The 9,309-nt window shown below is 34.7% G+C and overlaps 1 protein-coding gene and 1 long non-coding RNA gene across 3 annotated transcripts in view; both read left to right on the forward strand.

Moving 5' to 3' along the window:
* LOC309476224 (SLAM family member 5-like) overlaps positions 1-9,309 on the forward strand; it is a 232,245-nt gene that overhangs the window by 46,793 nt on the left and 176,143 nt on the right. The gene's annotated exons all lie outside the window — the stretch shown is intronic.
* Positions 1,455-5,701, forward strand: LOC309476375. Of its 2 annotated transcripts, none has more exons than XR_014198076.1 (3): positions 1,455-1,577; positions 1,691-1,755; positions 5,380-5,701. It is a non-coding gene; the product is annotated as an uncharacterized lncRNA (long non-coding RNA). The 2 variants fall into 2 exon arrangements; XR_014198077.1 differs by having other exon boundaries at positions 1,456-1,577; positions 1,694-1,755.

Genomic DNA, 9,309 nt, shown 5'->3' on the forward strand with positions numbered 1-9,309 from the left:
GTCAGAAGGAACCTCTCGGATCAAAAATATCTTCATTTGGGTTCCGGAGATGAATGAAGGTCTTACGGGTTTGGTATGACAAGAGAGTGAGTGTTTACTGACACAATTTTCCTTCTTGGGTGAACTAACACTTCAAGATATTTTTTATGAAATCTTAAAAGAGATTTTAAGGTTTTATGAAACCTTAAAGAGATTTCTGTCCCCCCATTGCCAGCTACACAACTACCACTTTGACGCTTTAAAACGTTCATAAAGAGATCATATAACTAAATACAAAACTAATCTTCATGGTTCTTGCAGAAGCTCAAACGTGCTGCGTAACACGAGAATGAACCGCAATGGTTCTTGAGGAAGCTTCACTATTGGTCAACCTCTTTCGTAGCTGTCAATGGAGGGACAGAAATCATTTAGATTTCATTAAAAAGATCTTCATTTGTGTTTTGAAGATAAACAAAATCTTACAGGTTTGGAACATGAGGGTGAGTAAACACAAAGAAAAAATAGTTCACCTAAAATTTCTCTAAGCTCCTTTAAGCTCAATTCGCTGACTTTATGGCATAAGGTTGATTACCACAAAATTAATTATGATTTTTCCCCCGTTTTCTTAAAAAAACAAACACAAGACAAAATGGAAGCTTATAATAGGAGTCAATGGAGTCAGTTTTTGGACGTTTTAACAGCAGAAATGTAATGCTTATTTTATTATATAAGAACATTACACAAAACTTACATTAGTTTTTATATAAACACTTACATTAATTATTTTGATGAAACCTGTGAATTATTTGAGCTGTAAAGTTGTTTTAGGGTTTTAGTGTTTATGGTGTCCAAAGCGACAAAGTTAAATATAACTTAACACAGAAAAGGTTAGTGGGTGATTTTTTTTTTTTTTTTTTTTTACATTAAACTCATGTTAACACTCATATTGTTCACATCTTCTCTCTGAACTACTGAAACAGTGAGTATTTTAATGTTTGTGGATCGGCTCCTATCACTGATATTGTGAGTCTCACTGTAACCCAGATTTTTGCATTTCTGCTGGAAATAAATTGTGTTTCTGTTTATTCGCTCATATTTCCCAGCTCAACTGCACAGTCCTAACATCACCAGAGACTGTTCTTCATCATCATCTTCATCATCATGTTCACTGGTGTGTTCATCAGTGTTGAATGTGTGTGATGCGACTCTCTCCTGGTACAAAGGAATCAGTGTATTGTCCAGCATCAGTGTGTGTGATCTCAGCATCAGTCTCTCTCTACCTCTGGAGGTGGAATATCAGGATAAAAACACCTACAGCTGTGTGCTGAACAATCCCATCAGCAACCAGACCACACATCTGGACATCAACACACTCTGTCACACATGTGCAGGTACCACAGCACTGATGATATATGTGTGTGTTTACTGACCGGATCTCTGTATTCTGTTGTAGATCAAACACATTCACTCACACTAATGACTCTCTCCTTCTCCTCCTCCAGTCTCAGTGTCTCTGATAGTGTTGATTTCTGCTGGATCTCTGATGATTGTTGTTATAGTCGGGATCTTCTGCATCTGCAGGAAATGTAGAAAAACAGGTCAGGAATTCAATTATTAACTACAACTATTAATGCATTTGAATCAGATATACAAAATTATATATAAGAATGCAAGCTCTCTTGTTTTTAACTCATCTGTATTATTGTTTAAGCAGTTCAGACCAGGGAGGAGGACAGAACAGATTCAGCATTGTGTAAACCGACAACACGAAAAAAGGTAAGATCCTTCATGACTGTGTTACAAGAAGTTGTTGCAGCCACTTAGTCTGATTGAAGCTTGCAGCATCAGACAGTCAGGCAAACAGACCTGTGAATAATGACCCATCCATTTTAGTAATAATTGTCTTCACTGTAAAAAGAGAGACTTAAATGCAAAAAAAAAAAAAAAAAAAAAAAAAAAAAAAACCTGGTTAAATGACTGGCAGCTACAGCGGCCAAACAAAAATTTAAGTAACATATCCTTGTTTTATTGAAATGCAAAATATTTAAATAATTAAATCACTGAAATTGGACTAAAGCACAAGCTCTGCTCTTCAGCACAATGGTAACCTCACAAACCTATTGTAAAAAGCACTATATAAATAAATGTGACTTGACTTGACAAAACCCAGACAACAGAAACCATTTATATCCCAACAGAAGATTGTCTTGTCTTGTCTTAACGTCTTAACTTATTACAAACCAGTTTGACTTATTTAAATTCATACAAAAGTTCTTGTTGAGGATTAACAGAGGTTTAGATGTTGATCTTTTATAAAAAAAAATGGTGATCAGTGTTTGCTTTAGTTGGGCTTTTGACCCTTGACTTTTTAATCTTATGTTTTTTTTCTGGCTGATGTAACTGTGTGTCTCTAAAGCACATTTGTTATGGCACAAAAAATGCAAGAGAAAATCTGACTGTATAATGTTGGTTACTTATTGGTGATTATATAATCACCATGTAGTGGCTTGATTCACTGATACTAACCAGAGTCAAATCATTAACTAAATTATTTAAAAATAGGAGTTTTTTAATTTCACATTGTAGCCTTACAATACTACTGCATAAAATCCTGCAATACTTTGATATTTTGAAACATTTTATAAAGTCATAATACAGAAAATATTTTGACTTGATCATGTAGACACACACAGACATCAAGAATCAGCTTATGTGACAATTGACAAAATATTCAGATAAACAGATCAACTCTGAGTGTCACAAAACAAGCTACTAAAGTCACAAAAAAGCTTTTTTGTGATTCATATGTTGATTCTTGATGTTTCTGCATGCCTAAACTTTCAAAACATTTTCTGTATAATGATAAAAAAATTAAAAAAAATTACTGAATACATGGTTGTAATAACATTGATGCCATAATATCACAAGGTAGCTGTAAATCATGTGACATTAACAGCTAATATACTCCGAGATAGATTCTGGATGAATCAGGCCACTACGTGATGATTATATCACCAGCCAACTTCAAGTAGTAATCAAGTAGTAATTTCTTTTGATCAGATTTTCTCTCACATTTATTGCCACAACAAATGTTCTCACCATAATGGTGACTTCAAACTTTATTATTTTCAATAAAAGATCAACATTTAACCTCTGTTAATTCTTTAAAATAACTTTATTACGAAATTAATTAATCCACTAACTATTTTGTAATAAGTGAAGATGCTGATATCATGACAGATCTGTTAGTGTTTAATGTTCTGTTGCTGCCACTGATTGGTTTTGTTTTTTAACCAAAATATTTTACTGTGAAGATCATTATAATTCAGGAAAACCTGTAAAATAACAGTTTTCCTGTGAAATGCTGAATGAAAATTTCTGTAAAAGTTTTTGCAGTTTATTTTTTTACTATGATATAAAAGTGAACAATGGTGCCAACTGTCCTTTGTGATATGGCAACTGTTATCGCCATTATTTTTTGTAATTTTACATACATTTCCATGTAATTTAAGAAAACAGAAAAAAAGTGGCAATTTTTCTGTATACAAAATAGAATCACTGTAATTTGTCATGAATGTCATATAAATAACAATAAAATTAGTTTTTTTAAAAAATATTCACTAAGGGGGCCGATCAAAAATGATATTTTTTAAGCATGTTTTTAAACTATTTACATTGTGCATGTACTGTTTGCACCTCAGTGCAGTGCACACCTGAAAAAAATGTATTAGGCTACCACAGAAAAGTTTTGCTTTTTTATTTAATCCGTATTCTATTCCTGACACACATGCCTGCGCTGCTTCTGAAATGGAGGACAAATGGATTTGCAAACGCCATTGTGTGACACAATGTTCTTACTGTCACTGTCAGTGCCCAACATTCTGCCAACACTAGGATGACCAGACGTCCCGAAATCTAAGCTGTTGTCCCGAGTCCGGCCCTAATTGTCCCGAAAATTATACTAAGCAAAATCTTGAGTAGTTATTTTCTGATAAAACATTAAAAACTGTCCGTGGAGGTTGAGTCGTCCTGCAGCCAGCCCCCGCCGGCTGATCATTGGCTGCAGCATCTTTTTTGTTTCTTTTTTTTTAAGTTCTACAAATATGCCGTAGGCGCGAATTTAGATATGCGAATTTAGATATGCATTGATAAGCTAATGTTCATTCATTCGTTTCGTTGACATGGCTGGTTCCCCTTTTTGTTTTATAGAGTAGGCCTAGATCAATGGTTCTCAACTCCAGTCCTCGTGACCCACTGCTCTGCACATTTTGTATTGTCTCCCTTATTTAACACACCTGAATCAGATCATCAGCTCATTAGGAGAGACTCCATGAACTGAACTGAGTGTGTCAGATAAGAGAGACATACAAAATGTGCAGAGCAGCGGGTCCTGAGGACTGGAGTTGAGAACCACTGGCCTAGATGAAGAGAGCGCAAGTTTCTAGGAGTCGCGAAGACAGTGAATGTGCAGAGCAGCCAGTCTTAGAGGAGTGATTGATTGGTCGCGGCATTGTGTGCAAAAAATACTTTGGCCTAATGTCGGTTTACACAAAGCAAATCATCTACACAATTATTTAGTTTTCTTATTTAATGACCGACAATTTAGTTGTAATAATAATTTTGGCATAAGGCTTATTAGAGGCTATAACCTGAAAGGTCTGATTAGCTATGCACTGTGACAACAGTCTTTTTTTTTTCACAATGACATTTGAGTTCATGATTTTAATGTTGTTGTTTTGTGACAGACTGTTAATCTTTGAATAAAAATATGTTTGGTTCAGGTTTGAAATTCATGATCTTTTATTAGGCTATAGGCTATGTAGTCTAATATCATAGTAGTCCTACTATGTCCTGTGGGTATGCTGGAGCCTATTCCAGCATCTCTGGCAGTCAGACACTTCCTGGTCCAAATTTTTATAAAATACATATAATCAATTAAAACTTTTAAATCTTAAAACCATGACGTGTTTTGCTCTATTTTGCTTAGCCTGTGCTAAGAAAAGTATTGCCGTGTCTACACAGGAAGTTTGTGGTGTATTATTATCTGACTGCTAGATCACTGCCATTTTACTCAATACAGTGGGGAAGTGCAGTGGTTCACAACCTTTTTTCTAGTATTTTAAGTCATGTGATGTAAATGACTTACATGTATGATGTCATTTCCTTTAGCTGCTGTTCTTGTACTTCTGTGTTGATACTGTTCTATATTTTGAAATAATCAAGAGGCATTCAGATAAACATTCAGTTAAATAAATTATAAAACTAAAAAAAACAATACATTAAACAGTGGAAATGGTCTGCAATTAATTTCACTCTGAGTGAAATTGAAGCAAAATTCTATTATTAGCTTTTAAACTGTCGCATCATCAGATTCCTGATTGAGTTTATGTTTCCTTACAGAAATCAAAGACGGATGCTGTGTATGAAAATGTCCCCAAAAAACGATGATCAAATCCTGTATGTACTGGATCTGATGTTAGAGTTAGTACTGCACACTGACTCACACCTCTTGACCATATTTATTCTCAGACAGGATATATCTGTTTTGACTTCACTCTTTGTATCATATATTTTGGTATTGTGGTGTATGAAATTCTATTTTAATTTAGTGGTTCCCCAATATAATAGCATCCAGAAACTCAACTAAAATGTTCTACTTTTAATTTATCATAATTATGGAAATGTACCTAAAATGTATTATTAAATATTAATCACACCTGTCTCTGTGTTCCTTTGTCTGTCATTTACTGTTCCTGAACTATTATTTTTTATGAAATGTAACTGGATATTAACCTCATTACATAGTGACTGCAGTATCACACAATATGATCTGCTGGATATTTTGTCAAATGTAACACAATCACATCATCGCTCTCTAGTGTCCAAAGCAGAGCATCACATCTCTAAGAATAGCACTACTTTTACTCGCTATACAGTAAATAGATTCTGCTGTTCTCATAGAGGGACCGCCTAAGAAGAACATGACTACTGATGGCTATTTGAACAACAACACTATGATAATTCAATTGTATTTAATCAGCAGTGTAATTCTTGATATTCTGCTGAGCTCGTGTTCTGTGAGGAGTGACTGCAGTGATAATAAATCACACCAGTTCCAGAACAACATATTCTTCCTATACCTTATCTTAAGACATACGTGGATATTTCATGATAAAGTCTTGTCATTATTACTAGATCGACTGACAATGGGGTTTACTGATATATTTGACTGGTATTTACACCTTTCTTCTTTGGTCATCAGTTATATGATATTGAATAAACTGGTAAATGTGGTGGGTTTTTGAGGAACAGCACTGCACAGGAAGTCTGACTCATTTATGCCTGTTATTCAGTGTAATAATTGTGTGTCACTTGCAGTGCACGTGAAGATCACAGAGATTATCTCAATGGAATTAAACGAACCCATTGTAATCAGTGACTCTGTCTACACTGGATGCTTCACTATGCGACACGACAAATCCGACAGTAAACTGATGTTTAAAGTATTTGCTGATGTCCTGTTCTGACAGAGTTTAATTTGCTTTTCTTTTTCGCTGTTGCGGCAGGGCACGACAACGGTTACCGTCTGGTATAGCACAGGAATATATCACCCATTCAAAGTGTCCAGGAACAGAAACAGTAGTCCAGGCAAAGTAACTCATTTTAGAGCCAAAAATAGAACTAATTGTAAAATAATTTTTATTTAAAAAAAATAAAAGTCCTAAGAAATCCTAGTTGAGGAAATATGTTAAATTCTCATCAATCCGAGATGTGTGCCAATAAGGCCAGGCAACAATACACCCCAATGGGGCAATTTTTTTTCCTTTACTCCTATCAAAATGAAACTTTACACAATGAAAGTACCCATGAAAAGTAAAACATTTTGTATTACAAGTTTCTTTGAAAATGAATTTGAATATGCAAATGATACACTAATCGAATATGCCCAAAATACACCCTAATGGACTTATTTTCTTCCTTTACTCCTACCACAATAAAACTTTACACAATGAAAGTCTACAAGAAAAATAAAACATTTTGTATTAGAAGTTTCTTTGAAAAATAATTTGAATATGCAAATGAGCAATATACTAATCGAATATGCCCAAAATACACCCTAATGGACTTATTTTTTCCTTTATTCCTATCACAATCAAACCTCACACAGTGAAAGTATACATGAAAAGTAACATTTTTGTTTTACAAGTTTCTTTGAAAAATCTATTTTAAATATGCAAATGAGCTCAACACTAGGCCTAATTGACTTATGGCCAAGAAACCATAAAGTCACAAGTAGAAAAAACAGGGGCCAAATAACTAAAACATTCATGTCCATTCAGTAAGTTAACATATGCATAAACACGATACATTTGAAGTCACTTTCCACACTTACCTGGTTCACTTGCCACAAAAAGACTTATATTTACCTTAAAGGTTTAGTTCACCCCAAAATGAAAATTTCATAATAATTTACTCACCCCAATACCATCCAAGATATCCATGTCTCATTCATGTCTCATATTCATTGGTTACCATCGATTTTAAGTCCAAATCAATGCAGTTTCAAAAGTCTTTGAAGAGTTTAAACGGGCTGTACGCGATTACAGCTGAAGAAGAGGTTGTTATATCTAGCGAAATGATAGGTCATTTAAAAAAAATTTAATAATTTATAGACTTTTTACCTTCAATAGTTCGGATTGAGCTGATCAACAAACGGACAGGGAACTACGTCATCACGTTGAAAGGTCACGCGGCGCCGGCGGAAGTACTGTTTACAATGCGACCGTACGTAGGAGGATAGTTCAAATAGTATTGTTTGCTATTATATATATAGTAATAGTATTCAGTGAATATGAATATGAATAGTATATGAATAACATTCTGATGAATATGAAAATAGTATTGCTGACGCCGACGTGACCTTTCGATGTGATGACGTAGTTCCCTGTCCGTTTGTTGATCAGCTCAATCCGAACTATTGAAGGTAAAAGTCTATAAATTATATACCTATCATTTCGCTAGATAACAACCTCTTCTTCAGCTGTAATCGCGTACAGCCCGTTTAAACACTTTAAAGACTTTTGGAACTGCATTGATTTGGACTTAAGACGATGGTAACCAATCAAGTCCATTGTCAGACGAAAAATCCAGAAATGTTTTCCTCAAAAAACATAATTTCTCTTCCACTGAGGAAAGAAAGACATGATATCTTGAATGGCATTGGGGTGAGTAAATTATTAGGAAATTTTCATTTTGGGGTGAACTAATCTTTTAAGAATTGATTGCACAAATCTTGCCTCCAGTTGCTTTCTAAATTTTTTTATTTATTTTTTTACCTAATGACATTCCCCCACAGATAACATCAGAAGAAAGTCAGAATAGCCATCTTAGTCATTAGTAACGTGGTGAGATAAAATTTTAGGCTGGTAGATTTACAAATGATTGGTATTGTTGGTAAAATAACGAGATTACAGGCAGAAGTCATTCTTACCAACTAAACGATTCACTCTCACACAGAAGACAGATGAAAAACCAGATAGACACACTTTCCAGACTTTCCAGCTCTTTAAAATAATTTTGCCAGACACCAAAACTGCTTCTCTTTTTGTAGTTAGCAAGTATTTCAGAGCAGGCGTGCCACACATCAGACTTCCACCGTTTGTAAAGTAGCTTTGCAGTGTTATGAGCTAGCAACAGCAATATCTAGTTAGTTAAAGAAAAAACTAAAGAAAAAAAAACTAAAATTAAATAAAAAAAACACCAAAAAGAAACATCCCCTGTTGTTGCTACCTTGTCGTGGTGGAGAGGCTTGTATGCCTCGTGACCCTGAAGACTACTGGCGGGGGTTATAGTATACCCCTGGCAGGTACTACCAAGCCAGGCAGTTTTCAGGTTAGAGGCCAGTCTAAAAGCAGCATTGCCATCACCCATTGGCAGAAGGATGATTGGATGAAGATTGGGCCGATGTATTTGTCATACATATGAATGGTGTTTCTGCAAATTAGGACATATTCAATAAGTGTGGCACTCATGTGCATATTCAAATTCATTTCAAAAGAAACTTGTAATACAATTTTTTTTTACTTTTCATGGGTACTTTCATTGTGTAAAGTTTCATTTTGATAGGAGTAAAGGAAAAAAATAGCCCCATTGGGGTGTATTGTTGCCTGGCCTTATTGGCACACATCTCGGATTGATGAGAATTTAACATATTTCCTCAACTAGGATTTCTTAGGACTTTTAGTATGTTGTTCTGGACACCTCATAGAAATGATCTAAGCTGCAAAAAATTATTTTACAATTAGTCTGTCGTAAAACGCTATTTTGCCT

The sequence above is a fragment of the Leuciscus leuciscus genome (assembly GCF_965113295.1).
Source record: "Leuciscus leuciscus genome assembly, chromosome: 15".
In the NCBI taxonomy this organism is placed as follows: domain Eukaryota; kingdom Metazoa; phylum Chordata; class Actinopteri; order Cypriniformes; family Leuciscidae; genus Leuciscus; species Leuciscus leuciscus.